We start from the raw sequence: 16,812 nt of genomic DNA, 5'->3' as shown, positions 1-16,812 counted from the left end.
CAATAAACAGAGTTGCAGATGGATCCAAACGCCTCCGCCTCTTCGTCACAGCATAACCGATCCAACAAGAACAGATTTATTTGTTTCAGTGATCAACGCCACTTCTGGATAAGATAAGTATTTGTTTATATAATACCTGTACAGCGCTGTTCTACCTTTCTCTGAGGCCCAAAGTGCTGTACAGTCACAAACCCATTCAGATTGCCGCTCCGCTGCATAACACTGGCACCAACCCTCCACCAGTGGCAGGGTGGGGTTCTATGTCTTTCCCAAGGCAACGAAAGGATTTCAAATGGCAAATTGTATTGGTTTTCATATTATGTTATATGTTTTTTTTAAGTAAATCAATATAATGTGTCAAATAGTGTGTGCAGAAAACATGTACATCTATACTTCTGTTATTTCTGCTGTTGCTGGTGTCCAAATGGATTCAAGAGACAAAGAAAGTCTTGTGAGTTAGACTCTGTTTTTATTTTAGCCCCCAACTTTGTTCCCTTTTTGCACAAACTGCCTTTGTGCAAAAAGGGAATGAGCTCTCATTGGCATCCAGCTCTACCCTTTCCTGTGCTGCTGTGCAGTCAAGGTGCAGAAAAACGTTCAATCCCCAGGACACGTTTCTTCCAGCACTTGCTTTCCTCTACAATCCTTTTGTTTGTTTGGTTTTCCTGCTGCTGCCACGTGTGATCAGTTTTTACATGCACACTTTTAACAGACAGTTTAACCTTGTAAAATCATCAGCAGTGTGTGTGAAGCTGTTGTACAGGTAAAGACGACGGATCAGCTAATCCTGATCTCAAGTCATACACACACTGTCAGGCTTGAGCTGCAGAGTTCCAGCTGTTTAATTAATAACAAGGGGGCCTCGGCTTTTACTTCAAGCAGCACCTCTGCCCTGGGTCGGCTGCAGCTTGATGCAGACTTCAAAGGTTCCTGGGGTTCCACTAATGAGTTCATTTCTTTGGGAAGTAACCATCATATCTGATCTTAAATCACTTGAGAACAGTGTTTTTCCTCTCATTAAGCAGCCCATAATGCCCTCTAGTATTTTCTACTGTGACTTTCATCATAAATAAATGTTAGACTTACATTTGAACCAGTTTGAAAAGCAGTAAAGTGCCATTTTCTTTTCTTTGACCATCCATGTGCCTTTTTTACCAGAGCAGTCTCCATCACTCTTGGACTTGTGCTTCAACACCACTTACTTCAGCTACAAGAGTTAATTTTATGACAGAAACATGGTTGTGCCGTGGGGTCCCCAGTGTCTCCAATCAACTTCCACATGGAGGCAGTGGAGAAACAAGCCCTTCTGCTTCCAGGGTTCAAAACATCACAGTGGTTCAGGAGGACACATCCATTAAAATCGAAAAGCGTAACCTGCAAATAGAAACCTGAGGGAAACCCACCCACACCAATCAATCCCTTTGTTGGATTCGCACCACCCACTGAGGCCTCAGACACAATTTGTCTCTTTTTTTCCACGTTGGCGTTTCAGCAGTCCCAAAGACTCCGGCATCACCACACCCTACGACCCTGTGATGGGGACTGGAGGAGGAGAGGGTCTGCACATGTCTGCTTCTCTTCTTTGTTCCCCTTTAAGGTCATTCAAAGGATCCACCTGGAATACATATGAGGGGCTTGAACCCTGCACCACATAGACGGATGAAGCCCTTCACTGACATTTTCTTACTGGTTCCCAGCCAATGACATCTTGCGGTGAGAGCTGTGCCGCTGCAAAGCCTTTTGATTGCTTCTTGACTTTATTGTCTTTTCTCAACGTTTTCTGATCTTTCCATATTTCTAAAGTACTACAGAAATATAAAGTGGGTACAGAAAGTACTCAGACCCTTTTACGTTTTTCACTCTTTGTATCAGTGCAGCCATTTGCCAAAACCAGGAAAGTCTACTTGATTTCTAAATAATCCAGACTGAGTGAAACATCTTGACAGAAAGAAGGGCAGACATTTCTGCAAGTGTACAAAAAAAACAAAAACTGAAAAATAAGATCGATATAAGTATTCATACCCTTTGCTGTGACTTTTATATTAAATTCAGATGTTATCCATTTCTTCTGATCCTCCTAGAGACGTTTCTACTTCTTTATTGAATCCAGCTTTGTTTAATTAAACTGACTGGCATTGCTTAAGAAAGTCACACACCTGTCTATAAAAGACCTTAAAATGGCGGCGTATACTTATATAGCGCGTTTCTACCTTTTTTCGAAGGCCCAAAGCGCTTCACAGTCACAGTCCCATTCACCCAGTCACACACACATTCACACACTGGTGGCGGCTCTGCTGCTGAACACTGGTACCAACCTTCCTCCAGAGTCAAGGTAGGGTTCAGTGTCTTGCCCAAGGACACTTCGACACATACTGTACATTACAATCAGGGGTCAACCGCCCTACCACTGCACCACTTAAAGCTCACAGTACACATCAGAGCAAATGGAAATCATGAGGTTGAAGGAACTGCCCGAGGAGCTCAGAGACTTAATGGTGGCATTAAGGCACAGATCTGTCCAAGGTTACGAGATTTCTGCAGCACTCAAAGGTTTGAAAGAGCACAATGACCTCCATCATTCTCAAAGAGAAGAAGTTTAGGATGGCCAAAACTCTTCCAGGACTGTTTTGTCCAGCCAAGATGAGCTATCAGGGGGAAAGAGCCTTGGTGAGACTATGAGGAACAAGATTTGTTGGTCTGATGAGAGCAAAAAAGAAGGTCAGAAAAATTGGTAAATCCACAGGCAGTTCCAGGTACAAAAACGGAAATAAGGAGGCAACGCTACATACAAGAACTAGGCTGGAACATGAGCACAAGTTACAACAAAGTGGCAGGGAAGCAGAGGAATAAGTGCAGTTCAGAACGGTAGAAGGTAATGAGGCTGATGAAGAGGGAAGACAGCGACCTATTGGTACCAACTCTGGAGGTTCTGGTAGCACAAGAGAACCTGGCAGACCGGGCTAAAGGTTCACCTTCCAGCAAGACAATGATCCAAAGCACCTGTTAAAATAAAAAAGTGGTGGCTTCAGAACAACTCTGCGACGGTTCTTGAAGGGGCCCAGCCAGAGCCATGACTGTGCACTAATGTCCACCAGCCAGAGGATCACAAATCCAGGTGAATCATTGAATCATCAGGACTCCAGCCTGAACCAGCTCAAAAGGTAATTCTGGACCGAGCAAAGACTTTGAATGATTTTTCTGCCTTTGCTTTTATTTGTGTAAATAATATGTACACTTCAGTTTTTTGTCTAAGACGTTTGTCCCGTAAAATGCACTTTCCTGATTTTTGAGTGAAACATTTAAAGGGGCCTGAACACTTTCTGTACTCACCATAAAATTGGAGGCAAATGACCTTTTCCGGTTTTCTTTCCTTTCAAAAATAAACGTATGAACCCGTCTAAATGGGCTGAATAGGACAAAAAATAAGGAAAAATCCCCCAGAATGCATTGTGTTTAGAAGAACTGATGTATTAGGATGTAGAATAATGTTTCTGCTGTGTTTGGTCCTCAAGCTGCTCTGTTAGTTTACCAGAAAGCATGTGCGTGAGAGAACATTCAGATTTGTGCTTCAGTTTGTTATTCCGTGCACCGACATTAAACTCCCAGTCCAAATCTGTCCTCCTGTCTTTTTTGCTTCTTTTAAATCGGCAGTGAAGAGGCATTTTGAGTGATGGCTGCGCATGCCTCTGTGTATGAAACGTATTTTTTCTGTCGTCTGCCTGTCAGCAGAGTGGCACTACCAGAGAGAGTCACACAGCAGGTGGGCGAAAGCAGAAAGAATGTTTCCAGATGTGAATAGGCGATAAGTTTTATGCCGGCCATCCGCTCAGTGTTAAACACGCTGGTAAGAGGAACTCCAGGCCTTTGTCTGAAGCTGTTACATCCATCTGTGTTTGCAGATGGTTTGACACAGCAGCTGCAGTTCAGATGTTTTTATTTGAATTCAAATGAATGTTCTTTGTCTGTCTTCTGCATCCTCCATGCCACCCTCAAGCCCTCTTCATCCTTTTACCTCCTCTTTGGTCTTCCTCTCTTTCCTGGTCACTCCAACCTCATCCCTGTTCCTCCTCTCAATGTCTCAAAAACATCTCCATCTGCTTCCCTGCTTTCATCTCCAAAACATCTTTGATCTGTTCCTCTGAAGCAGGGGTCCCCAAATCCAGGCCTGGATGGCTGTTGTCCTGCTAGTTTTCCAGAAAACCTACTTTATTTGCTGCTGATTACCTGGATCAGGTGTGTTTAGGCAATAAGGAGCTTCAATGGCAGCCCTGTCTTTAGATCCCAGACACAGCTATGCACCTTGAGGGGCGTGCGTCTTGAGTTTCAAGGGGCTTGCTGTGTGAGAGCTACTGCTTTGTGTAGATGCTCCACTTAAGATAAATGCTTCTATGGCAAAGAAGTTTTATCTTGGGTAGGGAGGTGTTACGGCTGTATGTGGTTGAGTTTTTTCTTTTTATTCTGTTGTGTATTTTCTTTTGGATCAGAGTGGGACCTCTGTGTTTTTGTGGATCTTTGTGCGTCTGATTACTCTCAGGTGTGGTGTTGGAACGGGTGTAGCTCTCATTGGATCTGAACTGATGGCAGCAGCTTTTAAAAGCACCATGTGGACCTCCAGCCTGCGAGAAGGAAACTTTGAGCCGACCCGGCGCCACTGCAGTTTGGTGCTCTTTGCCGTCATTTCTATAGTTTGTGTTCCACTTTGTAGTTTTTGTGGTTTTTGTCTTTAGGCCTACTTCTTGTAGTCTTTTCTTTTGTTTGGTGTAGTTATGTTCAAGTGAACCTGTAGAGGTGAACTGCCATTTTCTTTCACCCGTTTTCTCCTGTTCATGTTAGTCTAGGGAGGTTAGTGTTTTGTTTTTTTCATTCACAGATAAGATTTTAGATTTCAGTTAGGTGGGTTTTTGTTTGTTGTTTTGTCCTTGGTTCTGCCTGGAGCATTTTTGTTTCACTTTTAGTTATTGTTGGTTTGATAATTATTAATTTTAAATAAATGTGTTATTTTGTATGGAGAACCTCTTTTTGGTCTCTTGTTATTAATGTAAAGTTGAGGAAAAACATGACTTTTCTGTTATGCTCTTCTAGGTCCCCCTAGACATAAAAAGGGGCATCCCAGTCGCACATCACACCTGAGGCCTTCCTCCACCTGTTTCAACCCAGTTCACACACAAATATGTGCACACAGACACTCTGTTCTGCTTCATGGCCTCGAATGTAGAAGAAAAACGTTTTAGATAATTAACATGAGAAAATCAAAGCTCCAAATTGGTTCAAAAGCAGCAGAGAATTGTGGCACCGCTGGAGAACGCCTCAATAAACAGGTCACTGTTTTTAGAAGTTTATCAGAGCTGCTGGACAAATGTTATAGTCTAGTTAGAATTAAATAAAAATGATTTGATGCAAATTTCATTCTCTGGTTAAACCCTTTTGAAAAGATGTGCGTGTGGGATGGGTTGGAACAGGAAACGTTTGTAAAGAATGGACGTTTAAGGCTTTTATCATATAAATGCAATAGCAATGAAAAAATAAAAATAAAAATGGGCCCAGTGTTTTGTGTGTTTGGAAGAACTTCAAACGGATATGAACAGAGAGTGGATGTGATCCTCTTTTCTTGTCCATCCTCTGATCCACCCTCACAAACTGCTCTCACGGACACGTCAGCTGCCTGCTGGAGTTTGTCTGACATGAAAACAAAGTCTTCTGCTGCTCATTAACAGCTTCTGCAAACAGGAAGAGTTCAGGGTTTGATGTCAGAGACGCATCATTCCGTCTCAGTACAATTAACATCATGTGTATGTTCTATTTTATCATCTGTATTTACAATATTTATTGACGTCTTTTACGCTCAATCGCTCATTATTTATTTACTTTCCTCTTAGTGAGTCTGTTTTTATTGAGTTTATATTTGGTCACGATGGAAACACAACAGTAACCAATAGAGCGACTTCAGTGTTCGCTCCCGCCCAGCCTGCATGTCAGAACGTGTTCAACACATTCTAACATTTAAACGTAATATTGTTTAGGAGCTTTCATTATCATTTTTCCCCCTTTTTGTCACAAGGAACTCCAAATCAACAAACACACTTTGGAGCTCTTGGACCTCGACTTAAAGCTGGAGTGAAGATGCAGACGGAATACAAATGAGAGATTTCTAACTAGACGATGATGGGAAACACTAATGTTCTCCTGCGGATGTTGTAATTAAAGAACAAAGCTAAAAAAATGTCAGATGGGATGAAAGAAAGCAGACATATGAGACGATTCTCAAAGGATTCTCTGACTCTTGATGTGATTCTTTATTGTTTTCTAACTGCGAGAAAAGGACAGCGTGAGGCGTGAGGTGGTGAACGGAAAGCATTCATGATCAAGTCTTTACGGTTCAGAAGTAAACCGTCAGTAGTCCCCAAGCCGTGTCACACGGCCACCACGTACATTCTGTAGAATTCCCACGTACGAAATTTCTGTCTTATGTGATACATGCGTGACATACGTCATTCATGGGGTTCATTCATTCAGGGCTTCAGCCGAGGTGAATTCTGTTTGTAGCTGTTCAAAATTTTTTAGTCAGTTGAGAATTTCGCAGTTTACGGGTATTTTAGGTTTTTTATACGCAGCCATTACGTAAATCTTATGCGCTTGTGTGTGATTTTTGCAAGATGCATACACAAATTTGTGGCATCTTTCCATGACCACGTATGTCTGATGAACATATGCATGGACCACCGATGCATAACTTTTATATCGCGTATACGGTGCACACATCACGTTTATGCACTAATGAATTGCATAAAAAAAGTGCAATAATCACGCACGGTTTATGTACCATGTTGGTTAGCGTGTTCTTTGCTTGGTTTATTTGTACTTCTTTTGCGGTTTTAACGTGGTTCATTGGAGATAAATCTGTGAAAATTTCACGTAAAGATCACAACTTTTCTCACTTTCTCCACTTATATTCACGTATGACCAATTTTCATCTGTGCAACATGCGCTAAATGTAAGTGTGGGACACGACCTTCTGTACTCACATTAGTCGTTTACAATGTCATGGGACTGACGCCGATCCGCCGTTAGAATAGTCTTCACCCAAAATTTACTGTAAAGGTTTCAAAGGATGTAAAAAGCATGAAATTTCTGGTTTCAAAGAATATAGGAAGGGTTATGACACAAAACCGTGGTTCCTCTTGGAATAAATCTTTGGGAGGTATTAAATCGTTGAGGGGAGTTTTGCCTGTTTTTTTTCAGTCAGTTTTCATATTGTTTTGACTTTGAATTTGCTTTTTTTTGGGTGAATCTACACATTTTTATTTATTTAAAAAAAATTCTGTTTAAAAATGAAAGCTGGGTTTGAAATAAAAAAATATAAAGTTTTGAAGATACATTATTAGAGCGAATTGAAAAGTTGAAAAAAAATACTTAAAATGACCCCAGATTTTAAGGGGAAATGGTCAGTTGAGGAGCGTTTTAACAGCAGTGATTGAAGCTGATCATCTTTCTTTCTTCCTGTTTTCTGATGTCATTTTTTGTGCTCAATCCGCCCTTCTTTTCCCTCTCTCCAGCAGTCCTCTTCCCCTTCCACCACTATAGCTCCTGTGCTCTGGGGTAGCTGACATTAAGCTCCATTCTGCCTGTTTCCTATCTTTGATCCCTCCTGCAGGGGCATTATCGGCCCTCATTAGTGCATTTACAGGCTGACCAGCTGCCGAGTGCAATGGCCTCAGTGTACCCCTTAAAGCTTGTGTTAAAAAAACAGCATGCACCTTGAGCATATAATGGATGTCTGACCATCTTCAAGGACTGCATTGTGTTTCATTTGTTCCAGAAGCACCCCATTCCTGGAATTCATTCTCCACTCTCTGTTGCATTGAGTTCCTCTTTACTAAATCCTCATTTAATTACTGCTGCTTGCAGCTGTTATCCCATGTGCACTTAGGCCCCTTTATTTACCCGGAAAGCTTAAAAAGCTATACAACATCCAAACTATTTCATGTAAACACAATTGTTTGCTTGCTTTGTTGGAAAGTGTACGTTAAGTGTGAATCGTTCCTAACTAGTTTTGGGAATGTAGACCACAATGCATTGCGTTTGAACAATTCTTGTGAAAAAAAATATTTCAATGTCATTTTTAATAAACAATCGATTTGATTCCCTTTCAATTTTGTTCATTTTGAACAGTCCAGTTCTATCCATTCACTGACCTAAAATCGATCCAGGACATTTTTAGCCTAAACTGCAACCAGTGTGACTCAGAGAGAAATACCTGGGCACAGAAATGGGATTTTTAAATTTCAAATCCATTTGTCGATTTATCTTAATTTGAAATGATTTATTTTAATGGTATTGGTGTCATGGTACCTCTGGGAGTCCTGTCCCCCCTCCCTTCTCTGCCCTGTCATCCACAGATTGGACCCAGCTGCCGGCACTTCCCTCATCAACCCTGCAGATGGCCTGATTCTAGCTTTCATCGCCAGTTCGTTGCCTACTATGGTGAAGTACCTGGTCTCATGTGTACCTCGTTTTCCGAGTGACGCTCTCGTTTTGCCTAAACCAGATAATCAAGTTATAATTCCTGTCTGCAGGACAAACCTCATCCACTAAGTGCCGACCTGGGTTCATCTCCTGATCGTTCATACGACCTCGTCGTCTAGACATCCATCCACGCCATTCCTATACGCCTCGCTCCGCCACCTGCCCACCTTATTCACCTCACCACAAAGAACCCACAACCAGCAAAAGGATTACTTACCGTCTGGTTTCCTCCCCGCCTCACCCTCCTCCAGAGTTAGTCTCCACGGATCCCACCATCCACATCCTGGAACAATAAAACTCTTTCTCTGCCAAAACCTTGTGCCCGATCTTTCCGGGTTTCAGCAATTGGGTCTGTTCTTGTCAAACTAAGTCCTGACGATTGATCAATTCAATTGGATTCTGCCTCAGACGGATCTATCCGGTTCAACCCTGGGAATAGAAATCCATTCATCACTTAACCATTAATGGTTACGCCCCTACTTGATACTCTAGAATGTCTGTAAAAGTTCTGCTTAAAAAAAACTGCACTAAGGCAGGGGTGGGCAAACTTTTTGACCCGTGGGCCGCAACGGGTTCTAAAATTTGAGAGAAGGGCCGGACCAGAAACAGATGTGTGGAGTGTTTGGTAATCCATCACATGACGGAAGGGAATCTGAAGAAAAAAACAGCTTTAATTTTGATTAAAAACTGTATATATTTAAAAAGAATTTAGGAATGTGTATTTCAAAACAGTGACTTGCTCATCTTAGTCCCAATTGCATAGATGCGTTCATATTCTTCAGGAATGATGGCAACTTAGAGAAATGCTGCGTTCATGTGGAGTTGCAATGATCGGAAAACTAACTGTCCAACTCAGAAAACACACGTGAATGTCAGAGAAATAACAAAATCTTTGTTCAAAATCCAACACCATACAGAATAACTTTCTGCACCTAAACTAAGGTCCATGTATTTGTATGGATAGACACCAGGCTTACAGGGAAAAGAAAACATTAATACAGATAGTTAGTATAACTTGTTCCAGTTTGGCAGGTCTAGATTAAATATTTTAGGCTCCCAGGCCGTAGTTTGCCCACCCCTACACTAGAGAATCAGCCGTTATTTGGAAAGTACCCAAAAATCTGATACACATCTTGACCCAAGCTAATATTTGGAGTAGTTTTTGCATCAAAATCATTTAACCGAGTTTTTGTGTCCCCACAGAGAGGCTACGATGGAACATTAACACCTCCGTGCAGTGATGTCTCCACACATCACTCAGCAGTGTGACCAGATGGACAGCCTCTCATGTATGCAGTTTGCTGCTACTGCACCCCACGAGCAGACAGGTCCAAATTCACAGGTGAGCCACCTCATTTACATAAAAAAACAAAAACCTCTCTACATATGTGTAGAGCTCACACATTTATCAGGTAATTCCTTCATGTCTGACTAACAATCAGCGTAAATTACAGTTATTAAGTGATGTTTGGGAGGTTTCGATCGGCTGTGTGAGCTTTATTGTTCTCTTCCGCTCTGTAGTTCTTCACCACTCCTGGTTTATCATGAGCCCTTTTGACAAACAGAGGGACTGTGCACTTTATCCAAGAAGAATCTGCCAATAAAAACCCTCCTCCATGAAATGAAAATGGAAGAAGAGGGAATTATGACGTTCAGCCAGCACCCTTTGAAAAATAAGTTCAGGCAGAACTTTCAGTGGCAAAAAAATTAAGATGTACATTGTACAGTGGGACAAAAAAGTATTTAGTCAGGCACCAATCGTGCAAGTTCTCCCATTTAAAAAGATGAGAGAGGCCTGTAACTTTAATCATAGGCATACGTCAACTATGAGAGACAAAATGAGAAAAAGAAATTCAGAAAATAACTTTGACTGAAGAACTTACTTGTTAAGCAAGATTTCTTTTTTTTTTTTAACTTGTCCTGTCCAACAGCTGGGCAGACAGATGAGAGCTGAAGGCCTCTTGTTTTGGACATATTTTACTTTATCAAGAGGGGTTATTCATCTTCTGACAAATCAGAGGTATGTCTGAATAAACTCCTTTTGCAATCGAGGCCACATTTTATTTATTTTAATCATATTTGAAAATCTTTGTGTTGGACAGAACGGAAAAGGAAAGGAGGGAAGAAACGAGAGGGATGTTAGAGAGGGGGGGATAGGAGGGTGATTATGGGGGGGGGGGGTAAAACGATGAAGCAGCATAAAGCAACAGGTTGCTGGATGTTTATCATCACGGTCAGGTTCAGATGTAATACAGATCTAGAAGGGGCGGGGCCTGTCCACACACACACTCAAATGTTATAAACACACCTGTTGGCTCCAAAAATGTCCACATGTCAACATGTACACAATACAAATAATGTTCACACACCCATACTTATGCATTCAGACCAACTAGTGTGAAATATTTCATTCATTCAATCATGCAAACTATTAGTGCAAAGGTGAGCAAACACCTGTGCTCAGGTGAGGGTTTATGTTCTTCTAAAATAGATGGTGGAATGTGAAAAGGGGAGTGACCAGCCATCCCCACACCAAGACCCCCACCGCAGCAGCAGCCAGAACCCCCCAATACCACACGGCAGCAGATAGAGAACAACTGCCCCCAGGTGATCCCATCCGCCACCCAGGCCAGGGCCAGCAGGACCGCCACGGGGTCCCCCAGAGCCAGAGAGCAGGGAGGCATAGGGGGACAGAGAGTACAGCTCCAGCCCAACCAGGAAAGCAGCCCCCCCACCGTGCAGGGAGGGCCCAATGCAGGGCCCCTCCCCAGAAGAGCCCCCACAGCCCCAGACGAGCACCTCATCACCACCCAGGAGTTCTGGGCATCTCCCCAACCCCAGGTGCGAGCCAGGACCCCCCAAGGGAAACTCGCCCCGTGCTCCAGGCAGCCACCCACCTGGCCCACAGTTGGTCCAGGAAGGACCAAGGAAGGAGGTGGTGAGCAAAGATCCTAGAAGCCCACAGGGGACCTAGAGAATGACCTGCAGAGAGCTGGGACCAAAGTAACAAAGGTTACCATCAGTAACACACTACACCACCAGGGACTCAAACCCTGCAGGGCCAGACGCTTCCCCCTGCTAGTTCTTCACCACGGTACATGTGCAGGCCCGTCTAAAGTTTGCTAGAGAGCATTTTGGATGGTCCATAAGAGGATTAGGAGAATGTCCTATGGTCAGATGAAACCAAAATAGAACTTTTTGGTAAGAACTGGTACTGTTTGGAGGCGAAAGAATGCTGAGCTGCATCCAAAGAACAGCGTACCTACTGTAAAGCATGGAGGTGGAAGCATCATGCTTTGGGGCTGTTTTTCAGCAAAGGGACCAGGACGACGAGGTAAAGGAAAGAATGAATGGGGCCATGTATGGTTAGACTTGGACATTGAAGATGAAATGTGGCTGGGTCTTTCAGCTTGACAACCATCCCAAACACACATTGCCCGGGTAACGAAGGAGTGGCTTCATAAGAAGCATTTCAGGGTCCTAGAGTGGCCTAGTCAGGCTCCAGATCTCAACTTCATAGAAAATCTATGGAGGGATTTGAAAGACTGTGTTGCCCAGCAACAGCCCCCAAAACATCACTGCTCTAGAGGAGATCTGCATGGAGGAATGGACCAAAATACCATAAAAGTTTGTCAAAACCTGGTGAAGACTTACAGAAAATGTTTGACTGCTGTCATTGCCAACAAAGTGTAAAGAACAAAGTATTGAATTGAACTTTTATCAATGACTAAATACTTGTTTTCCACCGTAATTTACAAATAAATTCTTTAAAAATCAGACAATGGGATTTTCTGGACTTTATTTCTCATTTTGTCTCTTATAGCTCAGGTTTATCTATAATGAAAATTACAGGCCTCTCTGTAACTTGTTTAAACGAGTTTTCCTGTCCGTCTTAAGTAACAGCCGTGTTACACATCCATTACGTACATTTTGCGCACATTGCATGGATGAAAATTGGTCATACGAGAATATACGTGGAAACAGTGAGAACATTTTTGGTCTTTAACTGAAATTTTCACAGACGTATCACGAAAAACTGTAAATAGAAATACACAGATCATCAAGTGTTGTAAACAAGGGGTGTGATCATACAAGATTTCACCTCAACTCACTCATTTTCAAGCACACTCTCTTGTTTTATACGTCTGTTTTTAACTCTTGTGTTTATTTTCATTTGTGTTTGAAATAAAATTGAAATGAAATTGAATCGAATGAACCACATTAAAATCACGGAAGAAGTATGAATAAACCACGCTAAGAACACGTAGACCAACGTAGAACATGACACGTGTTTGATTATTGTGCTGTTTATATGCAATTCATTAGTGATTCGTGTGTCAATCATGTCATTTGAACGCGATATGTGCGCCGTATACACGATTTAAAGGTTATACATCGGTGGTACACACGTCTCTGGAAAGCCACAAATTTGCCTATGTATCTCACGAAAATCACTCACAATTACGTAAGACTTACGTAATAATTGAATATAAACTTGTTTCTGTTCTTTTTGCAGCATTTCTTATAAAACCCTTAATGCACTTTTAAAAACAAAGTGCTCACAACATGGGCTCAATTTCAGGACATCATGTCTGAAGGTAGAAGGCGGACAGGAGCGCAGAGGTTAAATCATGTCTGAGCTCCTTCATGCTTGCTGTCTTAAAACCAACCACCAAGGTCAGCGAGCAGCGGCCCCCAGAGAAGCTCCGTCCTCCTTCACCCACTCTGATGAATCTGACAGTTTGCTTCTCTGCCTGAATAACCAAAAGGGAACATTTGTTATTGACATTTTTGGCTTTTTTTTTGACAGTACATTGACAGTACAAATCCTCGACTGCTGCTATTTCAGACTTCAAAATTCTGGAAATCACAGCCCGATTTCTGCAGATGCTTTGCCTTTGCTGTTTTGATGGCATTTTACTGCAATCATTTCTTATGACTCACCTGAAAGGTAACAGATAAGGTCATTTTGATGGTAGTTTTTCTGAATAAAAGACAGAATAGTTTGTAATTTGTTTGTTTTACCTTATTTTCTTAAGATATGGTGTCGGTTGTGTTCTGGATGTCTCTGAATCCCACAGATTGTTGGTTTTTCTCATAAAGCTCTTCTCCTGTTTGGCATAAACACACCTGGAGGATGGTGGGCATAAGGAAGTGGGAACGTGAGAGGCTCGTTCTCATGGTAAAGGTCATTTCCAGTTACTTTTCCCATCCCGTGAGAAGAGGCAGCACATTCAGCTTTCACTGACGTGATGTCCATATTGGATTTTGTCCAGCAGATCACAGGAGACCTCTGTGAAATTTTACTCCTTTTTAGTTGGCAGCCTTGACCAAATACCTTTATTTGCCACAGTTTACTAGCTGAAGAACAAAGCACAACATAAATCGCACTCTTGCAACTGTCGCCGGGACACCAGAGGGCCAAAAACAGCAACTGATGCGGACATTTGTGGACAACAGCTTGTTTAATGTCCTTCAGTACAGTAGTTTGGACAGACACCAGGGTCAATATGCGTTTCAAGAAACTGCTTCTTCCCCCAGTTTTCTATGTTTTCTTCAAGCAAAAGAAAAGCTGTAATAAAACAGAAAGTTTTAGGTTGCTATAAATCAGTTTACCGACGTGTGAGGATTCAGTGCTTTAGTTGGGCTTTTCTCTTGTGTTCCTGGTTTTGGTCATGTTCTCTAGGTCGTTTTTCCCACCTGTCAGTCACTCCAGATTATGGCTGCCTATTAGGCCTTTTTTTGTTTACGCTTTTTTAGTTCTCCCTTGTCAGATCCTCTGCTTTTTTGTTGTTGCTCACTTTTGTTGCTGCCTTGGGGTTGTCATGTTGAGCTTTATCCCTTGTGCTATCCTAGGCACTCTGACATTGGGAGTTGGGTCATCTAGACCCACTAGACAGTGCTCTGAACCTTTTTTCTTCAATGATTTGTGATCTTCACTGGTGTCCATGGATTACATGAAATCTTTCCACCTTTATCCACCTTTGTCATGGTAGGGAGAACACCTCAATGGAAGGGTGGGGTCATCTAAGACAGCACAAGGGTTAAGCCTCATTTGATCGTTTACTGAAGTAAAGCGGAGCTTGTTTTATTGCTTGAAAAGGAGCGGGAAGAAGCAAACTTCTACAATCCCACCCCAACTGAGTTAATTTATTTTATAGTTTTGCACAGTTTTCTTAATCTTTTTCTGAACAAAATGAAGTTCTTATTGATTATCTTCAGAAAACATTCAGTAAACAGTAACGTGAATCACATTGTTTATAATCAGAATGCTATTTCATTAAATCCAGATACCATTGCTGCACATTGCAGAACAAGTTATCAAGTAACAAAATCGAGTGCTTGGTGATTTTCCTCAGAAAGGATTCTTCCATTTTTCAGTAAACATTAATGATTCACACCTGTGGAATTCTGCAAACTTGTGAGATTCCTCCTGCAGAGATGAGGCTGCTCTGAGCGGGCGACTTCATCCTGATATTTACAGAGAGCAGCAGCTCTGCCAGACAGGCTGCCAATTCCATCTCCTTGGTGGGTCTTTTCTCATGTTGTTCTTCTCAGCAGGAAATGCAATATTGCCTGTGCCTGAGGCGAAGGGGCGTCTAATGCAATCACCATTGTCTTTTCTAAAACATCCACCCACGGGTGCTGGTCTGTCCATCTCATTCTGTCCTGGCTCATTCCTGTCGCCCAGGGTTCTCTCTCCTTCTTGCGCCTTTAAAATAAAACAGCACAAAAATGTCTTCTTTTTTTTTCCATGACCTCCTCCTTTGTCCTTTTCTTTCACTGGGGTTGCATGGAGGAAAGCTGTTTTTTTGTCCCTATGTAGGTTTTAATGGATAACAACTATTGTCAAGCTGTTCCACAAGAGAGCAAAGGCCAAAGAAATTGAATTTAAATGACGTTCATAAAACAGGAGCAGCAGTCAATGTTGATGAAAAAAACCCAAAATGAACCAGAGTTGGTTGAGGCCTGAGGTTGTCAGGCTCCGCCCTTCTCGCCTGTCCCTGTCAGTCACTGAAGGGCCCCTGAAACATCCCTGTTCTTCATGTAAGACCACACGTGGCCATTAGTTAGACACTCAGAGTCAGAACGAGATGCCTCCTCTCCGTCTGCATCCTGTTTAGTTAATTTATGGCCTGAGATCCCCCGAGTCGTCTCTCTGGGACAGAAACATAACTCTGAAGCTTTCACCGTCACCATATCGGTTCCTGTTAGCGTCAGCGCATGGACCACCGGAGCAAGTGATCAGCCAGGACACCGGACTGGTTGCTATGAAAAGCAGAGAGGGAGAGAAAGATGTGGGCTGGCTTCGTTTCATCCGCTCTGCAGGTGTCAGGTGTTATCAGTGGACAAAGACCAGCAGAGCATGTAATGAAGGAAGGCTGAGGTTGGGGAGGCAGGAATAAAGGGAATGAGCCAAAGGAAAAGGAGAAAGGGAAGAGGGCTTTGAAGTTTCGTAGTGGGAGGGAAAGAAAACAAATTAGCTGCAGCTGAGATGGAGAGAGGGCCGAGGATTGCACAGAGACTCGGGGAACTTCCCACCCCCACCCCACATGCAGAAGATCGCAGCTCTTCAGGGAAGTGATCGGTGATAAGAAGGCGGACAGACTGAGAGATCGCTTCTTGTTCATCTGAGGGAAAAGTACAAACAAAAGTACTTACGCTGGCGTTAGATGTAAATTAGGACTGGATGTAAAAAGAAGCTTCCCTTGGAAATGATTGACAACAGAACAAAACAAACCACAAATCAGTGAGGAGCGCTAGAAGGGAATCAGCTTGAAGGGGTTTGATGCGTTTGCTACCGAGGAAAGAAGAGTCGTTACCTGTTCCTGCGCAGCCCTGAGCTCTGTCCTTGGTGCTGAATCACAGTGTTGCAGGCATCAGGAGTGAATTATGCCGTCTGTTTTCACCTCCTCTGAGTAAAGCGTGCAGCAGCACGGGAAACGACAGGAAGACAGCGCGACGGGCAGACGCCGCTGTGCAGCAGGAGGACGGCATGCTGAGCACAGCTGAACGCTGAAAAGCTGAAAGTCAAACTGAATTTCAGAAGAAGAGTCAAAGCATGTCTGGCACTTTTAGCCATGTCTCAAGGCCGTGTCACGCTGCCGCTGCGTAATATCTGCGCACATTGCACGGATGAAAGTACTGGACACTGCCCCCTCGAGAGACCTGACCCCCAGCCCTGACAAACCGGACGTGAGACCCCCCACGTGGTATAGACAACTGGAGGGGTAAAAAATATAAATACCTGTCACACAAGACATGAATCATGCATGAACCGTGCACGAA

General features: G+C 42.9%; 1 long non-coding RNA gene across 3 annotated transcripts in view; it reads left to right on the top strand.

The window, feature by feature from the left end:
- Positions 1 to 16,812, top strand: part of LOC110015961 (uncharacterized) — a 42,297-nt gene that overhangs the window by 1,975 nt on the left and 23,510 nt on the right. Inside the window, exons 1-4 of one of the 3 annotated variants that reach the window (XR_013658512.1) lie at positions 1 to 8,481; positions 8,574 to 8,775; positions 9,727 to 9,865; positions 13,040 to 14,017. The exon at positions 1 to 8,481 is cut by the window's left edge and continues 1,975 nt beyond it. This is a non-coding gene — a long non-coding RNA (uncharacterized LOC110015961). Of the gene's footprint in view, positions 8,482 to 8,573; positions 8,776 to 9,726; positions 9,866 to 11,014; positions 12,306 to 13,039; positions 14,018 to 16,812 lie in introns of those variants that run through there. The other 2 variants (XR_002291229.2, XR_013658505.1) reach the window with 2 other exon arrangements.

This window comes from Oryzias latipes, chromosome 1 (assembly GCF_053564925.1).
Source record: "Oryzias latipes strain Hd-rR chromosome 1, Olatipes_Hd-rR_3.1".
NCBI classification, from domain to species: Eukaryota; Metazoa; Chordata; class Actinopteri; order Beloniformes; family Adrianichthyidae; genus Oryzias; species Oryzias latipes.
This window is presented reverse-complemented; position numbering and strand designations above follow the sequence as displayed.